Here is a 7,915-nt window from a genome sequence, read left to right as displayed (position 1 = left end):
TTGCTTTGGCTATTAAATTTACCGAGCGAAAACGCAGCTATTTTACACCCACAAAACTGACAGAACGAAATCGCATAAAGTGGATTTTGAATTTAAAATTACACTATAAACCAACACTTTACACTGCACAAGCAATGAAATCCAGTTTATGCGGTTTCAAATCGTCAATCCTATGTCTTTGAAGGTAGGGTTTCATGAAACTGACGATGTTTTGATCCCTCAACGAGTATGAGCTTAAAGGCATCACATCACGAATCTGGGGATGGCACGGGTTTCAGGCGAGTAGTCCCTATACCTAAAGGAAAACTACGGAACACTGTTTCTTACGACGGTTTTTGTTGCAATGCGCCACCTCTGCGCCCCGCCCCTGCCTGTGATTCTCCCGAATGGATTTTCGGCGAATCGCAGGCGGGGGCGGAGCGCAAAGGTTGCACATTGTAACAGAAGCCGTCGTAAGAAACAGCGTTCCGGGGCCGTCCGTTTACGTTGATACAGGGAGGGATGAACGGAACCATCCTCTTCCCCAAAATCTACGACGCCGTGTAGGCATTACCCGCCTGAAACTCGTACCATCCCAGATTCGTGGGGTGATGCCTTTAAAGACAGCATATCACGGAATTGACGTGAAAAAAGTGAACGTGAAATAGTGTGGAATCTGGAAAACCTAGAGTTTGGAGTGCAGATTTCTAATATGAGCGTAATCACGTTCAATTCCCCCTAACCGTCCTGAAAAACGGTGTGAAAGTGACGTTTGTTCCTACGAGGTACGTAAGGACGCGCCTCCTTGTACACTCTGCGGTCCTCTCACCAATTTTTTCACTTGTTTTACTCAAATAGGCTGCTGAAGAGACCTCGTTGATATTCAACCGTTCGGTCGTGGACGCAGCGCATGCACAGGAGTGGAGCGTTTTCACGTATGTACCTTGTAGGAGCGAATGCCGCTTAACACACCGTTTTATCAGGATGAGTAAGGGAAATTGAGTGGGGGCAACTCTCGTGCTTGTAATCTGCACCCCGAGCTCTATGTTTTCTATAGAGTTTTCTCACTACGTCAATTTCGTGATATCCTCAAATTTATGGAGGAAACTGAGCGTAATTCCTCTTATCATTCTGATTCCTGTCCGAGAACAACAACATTGCCACTACCTATTCGTGGAGAGTCGGCCCATATCGTCAGTTTCATGAAATGCACCGCCTTTAAAGCGAAGCTTTGTCGGATTTATTGATCAGTCCGCAGCTCGTGTCCATTCATTTTTCACATAAGTAGAGGCTATTTTGGGTTTCTCCTGTGACATTTGCAAACATGAATGACGTCATGAACGCTATACACAGTATACACATTGGAGAGATATTGAGGGATAAAGGATAAAGTCACTAGCGTACTGGTCCACTTGGGACATGCCAACGTGGTCCCAAGTGGAATTCGTTGAGATTTTCGAACAGGTGTAGGCCTGGAAAATGACTTGCGGGGGCCAGCCAATGGTTAAAGGCATCACCCCACGAATTTGAGGTGATGCAGATTTCAGGTGAAGTATTCAAGATGCAGTGCCGCACAAGGCTGGCGCGCTCCAGTCGAACTCCCTGTGGAAAATAGTGCGCCAAAACGCCTGAAGCCGTATCATCCAGGCCGTTTTCTACGGCAATTAGGAAGAAATGGACGGAGTCGCCCCCCTTTCCATAGTCTCCCATCCCGTATACGAATACTCCACCTGAAATCTGCGCCACCTCAGATTCGTGGGGTGATGCCTTTAAGTCGGCGTTTTTATCGTCTCAGACAAGTCTGGTACCAGTTTATCGACTCCGAAGGAATGAAAGGCTTGGTTAGCACTAGGACGGTTTTGAACCATCGACTTTGTGGCCGCAGTGGACCTCCAACCGACTGCGCCACGGAGAGATATTAACATCGGAGATTTGCGCGAGCACTGGCTTTTAACCAACAAACTCATTGTGAATCAACAGGGTTAAAGGCATCACCCCACGAATCAGAGGTGGTGCAGATTTCAGGTGGAGTATTCGTATACGGGATGGGAGACTATGGAAAGGGGGGTGATTCCGTCCATTTTTTCCTAATTGCCGTAAAAAATGGCCTGGAAGATGCAGCGCCGCACAAGGCTGGCGCGCTCCAGTCGAACATACCATACCACCTTAAATCCGTACCACCTCAGATTCGTGGAGTGATGCCTTTAAGGTACAATGTCGTTTCTGAAGGCACCAACTCTTTCGTAAGAGCTATCCGGGGCTGTTTATGTTATGTAACTGAGAAAAAGGTTAGACATGATTGCCTCATACAAAAATTCAAATCTCGTAAAAATTCAGATTAACTGGACATATAGAATATTCATAGAATATTCAAATTTGGTATGGGGTGAACATTTTAAGCAATTTAGCTCTTGAAATTTTTGGTACGGGTTTCGAAAAAATAAGCAGCATCCGCCAACGAGGACCGAAAGCGTTCGTAACTTCTTGGTTTTCGTGATTAATACGACAAGATTATCGTTCTTGAGGAGGCGAGGGAAAGATATTCGGGTAGAAAATTCTGTTTGTTTAGCGCTACTTTAAAACAACATTGACATTGGCAGAACAAAACAGCTGAGAAAATAAAGTGTAAGGAAAAATAGACATTTGTCTTTTTTGTGAGAATGTAGGCTACCAATCCATCTGCTGATCGATGTAATAGTCATTGCCACCTACTCATTTGTGACAGTAATTAATGCGATTGTTCATTCTATCCAGGAAGTCAAGAATACTTGATGAAAATTTCGTACACAAAATATCCGGACATTTCAAAACAAAAATTGTATAGGATTTTTTTTCGCTTATCGGAAGAAAAAAATCTATGGTTGATCTATTCTTGACAATGCTTGTACGAGCTAACATTACGGATTCATAGAAAAACTGAAACTAATTGTAGTGCCAAGATATTATCTAGAATAATGTTGTAATTAGTTTCTAAGCTAAGCAGAAGAAACTTCGAAAAATATTTATCTGTGGAGTTTGGATGTAAATAAAATAAAGCAAATTAAAGTAGATCTATTCATTGTGTTGTGAAATATGCACACAATTTCCAGCACAATTTACCTAAACAGCAAAATGAGCATCTTTTATTATAGTGAGAAAGACTTTCTGGAAGAGTTTTGGGTCTGTTGCCGCCTTTTCTCTCTTATCCAGATAAACAATGTAGATCTAATAAAGTAAAGAGGGAATGGAGCTGATTGAGGTTGATTAATTCTTTCGGAATGCACCAACACTTCGTTCGTTGCTCAGGTCAGAATCGTCGAGGTTTATGAGCTCACATGTGGTCTAAACAATGATTTAGAGATGCCTGTTGCTATTTTAAATCGCTCTTCTTTTTTTTTTGCAGACATATCTAGTAGGAATTTTTACATCCAGGACTACAAATTCAAAACAAGTTCAAGGATGAATAATTTGGTTGGCCGTAAAAGATGTCAAACCATCTAGCTCGCAAGTGTAGTGGTGATCTCCTTGCAGGATTGTGCTACGTCCTTCTTTTCTCGCAAAAGTAAATGGAAAACTTTCGAGATAAATAGTTTTTATTAGCTGACAAACTAAGATGACTCTTCTACTATGCTACATCCTTGAGTGATTAGCAATAGAAAAAAGAGCAACAAACTGTTACTATTACATATTACTTGCATATTACATATTACATTACATATTACTTGTTATTAAACAAGTGTCATGCCATTGAGATCCCAACGAACGAGTTATTCGTTTCATTATCACCAATGTTCTGCATGAGGTGGGTGTGGCGCAGTCGGTAAGACGTCCCGTTGTGGCTGCACGATCGATCGATGGTTCAATACCGTCCGAGAGCCAACCAAGCCTCTCATCTCAGTGGAGCCGATAAACTGGTACCAGACTCGTCTGGAAGGATGAAAACACTGACGAGATACATCGGCTAGCCCCTGCAAGTCATTATATAGGCCAGTTACACGTTCCTGAACCTCAAACGTTTCTGAAGTGAACGCGTTGGCGCATCCCAATCAAATTGATTAACACCAGAAACTTCAGTTTATCCTTGATGTTGTGCGTACTCCTTGCTATGCAGACCGCCTCCTTGCAATTTTGATATTCTATATTATAATTTTAGCAACTGTAGATCACTATCGCATACCAACGTCTATGATCGCACCTCATGGTGGGGGGAGGGGGAGAATAAGAGATCAGAGTTTGGGCGGTTGTCTCCTAGCTCTAAGACCGAATTCTTTGGTGCTCAGTTTCATTATTACAGCGTTTCTTAGTGAAAAACAAGTGTCTTTTTAAAGAGCTGTTCCGTACGTAGTCTCAATTTTTCTCTTAGTAGATTTTATACCTCTTCCAACGCGGCGAAATTCAATGCTCCAGAATCCCTACCAAACACTTTATGATCCCGGAGGTGGTGGTGGAACGTTGCATGGGAAGCGAAAGTATCAATTAAGATCATGTCACATGTTATCCAAGGGCATAGATGAGAAGCAAAGAGGAGCATGCAGTAAACGACGGAAGAAATGAACAGAAGAATTCGTTCGATGCATCATGCAGCAATATGTAGAAAAAAAAACCTCTTGTCCCAGTCGCAGATGTTTCGAACGCCTCTGTCAGTTTCAATGAAAAATGAATAAATTGTTGTTCATTTCTCAAGAAATGAGTTTAAAAATAAAGCTCTTCTTTTGAAAAGCAGAGAGATATAACGACTAACGAAGCAGCGGGTGCTTTCTTATGCTTATCACACCCACGAACTTTGAGTGGTTCGTTGGACTGCCCTCTTGAATTGCTTGACAATGATCAGAAAAGGTTGTTTATGACCTCCAGGGCAACTTTCTTACGTCAAAACTTTTTTTACTCTCGCTGCAATGCCGTAGGCAGCTTTCATCCGCATCCTTCTCGTGTGGGCAGGTGACATGTGGTGAGGCGCTTCAGGTAGATTGCATTTAAGCTGTGCTTTCACTTGGAGGAAGGTCGTTCGGATATGATGAAATGCTGAGGAGGGTCTTATTGGTTTAAAAATACATCGTAACAAAGGCTGTGTTGCAAAGTTCGTTGTTTGTTGCAGTTTGTTACATTATGAACACAGTGCTAAAGTGAACTTAAACTACTTCTTACTGCTTGCTCCAGATCACAGGTTCACAGTACGAAGAAAGCACAACAGCAAGCTAATGTCTTTATAAATCCATATTTTTTTTTACTTACCTAGCTAAATGGACGGTCTGTTATTATTGTCTGACGTGGTTGCTCGCATCTTCGACGAGACTTGTCGTCCATGAACACAGCTCTGCCTGAATCTTCTCGATCCAAAGCAATACTTACATAGATACATAAATGGCCCGTCTTCACTGGACGTGCGGGCCCCAGCATCTCTTCTACTCGTTTCGTTTCCTCGCCATTGTCATCCAAGATGTTCTCAAGTTCTTCGAAGAACGCTACAGTGGATCCCAAGAGATGCTAAACGCCCTCGAAAGAGACCGCCAACGAGATGGGGTGACGTGTTCGCTACACGGATGGACTCAGGAAACTTGAGACCCAGAGCAATAGCTCGCACAAAATTCACTTATTTGTTACTGTTCCATACCCAGCGAGACGGCATCTCGCTTGAACTCCCCATCTAAACCGAGTGACCCGAGTACCTCAGGTCGACAATGTCCGGCAGTTCAGCGTAACGAAACGGAGATGAACACTGAACACCTTTTTGCAATGTCTGGGTAGCTTCCGACATGTACCTGTGCAAGTTAGACAGCTCCAACGTCCCCAGCGCGCATACTCAAACGCTTGCTTGCATTTAGTAAGTAGGGCCGCCGCGAGCAGGTAGCGATCAGACTCGTATACGGGTCTCCATAAGTCCTCCATAAGGTTAAAGGCATCACCCCACGAATCTGGAGTGGTGCGGGTTTCAGGTAGGTTATCCGTATACGGGGTCGTAGATTATGGGGAAGAAATTGATTTCGTCCATTTCTTCCTAATTGCCGCAAGAAAACGGCCCGGAAGATGCGGCGCGTGCTCAAGGCTGGCGCGCTCCAATCGAAGTTGTAGAAAATAACGCCTCTGAACACTCGAAGCCGCATCACCCGGGCCGTGTTTTACGGCAATTAGGAAGAAATGGACAGAATCACCCTCCTCCGCGTAATCTACGACCCCGTATAGACATAACCCACCTGAAACCCGCACCACCCCAGATTCGTGGGGTGATGCCTTTAAGCAAATGAGTAGTTAGCTTGTTTGCAGTCTCTTAGTCGCTCCGCCACCACCGTACACCCAGATTACTTCACTCCAACCGACCCTTCCTCCATACCACTTCATCGCGCTTATTGTGTGCCATTGCTCTTGATATCCTTGCGTCGTCGACAGTAACAAAAAACTGCCCACGTGCAAACCGGTGCACCAGCGCCACTTTTGTCGCCTGTGCTGGTCATCCTCATCCCTCATGGATATGTATTAAATTATTAATATTAAGATATTAATGAATGGGTGCTACACTTCGGTCTTAACGTTACTATTTAAAGGATTATCTGAGCGGATTTATTTACTTCACTTCAGAGAGAATGTAACTATAAATTGCAAAATAAAGGATATATTTTAACATGGAGGACTTTACCCGTTTACTTCTTAAGTACTGAAAAGTTCAAATATTTTAGCACCAAGAAAGAGAAAAACTATTTTTATTAGTTATTTGTTCACTCAATTTTTACAGTAGTCCTCCAACCACGTGCAGCAACGGTGTATTCCGATTGTGAAAAAAAAAACAAATTATGATTTTAAACAACAACAATATAAAAAAATATAAACCATAAAAAATAAAAACAGCATATAAACCAGCACCGTTGGGCTCTTATCCTTCTTATTCGCCTACTGTAACCATTGCTTGCTAAGCTCATTTTCATTTAAATAGGATATTAAAACTCAACCGTTCAGCCGTTCGTATTGCGCCCAGGGCAACAGTTGTCTCTCACAGCAGTGTGGATCTAGGTGTGGAACTAAATTGTTATTTATTTTTGAAATGGGCCTTTATCTCATGGTATATTTCACGTAGGGTTTTTAGATCTTTTGTAAATTTATTGCACTAAATTAATTGGATTGATGAATTATATTGAGGACATTGCACGGAAATTCAATATAAATCTTTCAACGTACTTTTTAAAGCAGAGAAAAATTCGCTCAAAAATGAGAGCAGTGACCCGTGCTCTCGTCAGTTGCTGAAGACAATGGAAATCTTGAATTCACATATGATACGGGAGGACATCAAAATGTTTTAGATGATCTCCTGATTGCGAATATCAAACATTTTTGTCCAATTTTGAGAAATCAGCGCGAATTCCACGAAAACCGCTTCCTTTCACACGGAGATGTATCCTGGGGTACGTAATTGGCACGATTGCAGAGATGTGAAAATAATTATCGAAAGTTGGTGAAACTTCGCTTGTATTCAGGGCAGACATTTGTCAAAACCAAATTCTGGGAGTGTGTTTGAAATCAGCGGCACATTTGCTCTCGAATAGTATTTACAAAATCTAATTTTGCCGACTTTCAAGGATTTTGATGGTTTGCGGTGGATTTTAATTTGTAGGAAAGGGATTTTGGCACGCAAGTTTGCAGCCGTGTTCTATGGATGAAACCAATCGATTTAGAGAAAATTCCTTGAGGCGGCTAATGTGAAAGCAAATGTGACCTTTAATTCAAAAAAAAAAATTGTAATCAAAATGGAAGAGTTTTCAGCCAGACGAAATGGATCAGTTGACTCATCCGAAGATCGATGCATGTCTATAGAACAGTATGTCGCTACAGTACCTTAGAAACATGCAGACAGAGTAAACTCTACCCTGTCTACATGTTTCTGGGGTACTGTAGCGACGAAATCAACGGGTTAATTGTTTAATTATAGTTTAGGGGTGGTTGGATATGTAAAAACTCAGTTTTGCACCAT

This window comes from Necator americanus, chromosome IV (genome assembly GCF_031761385.1).
Source record: "Necator americanus strain Aroian chromosome IV, whole genome shotgun sequence".
In the NCBI taxonomy this organism is placed as follows: Eukaryota; Metazoa; Nematoda; class Chromadorea; order Rhabditida; family Ancylostomatidae; genus Necator; species Necator americanus.
The sequence above is the reverse complement of the archived record's forward strand: the minus strand, read 5'-3'. Positions refer to the sequence as shown.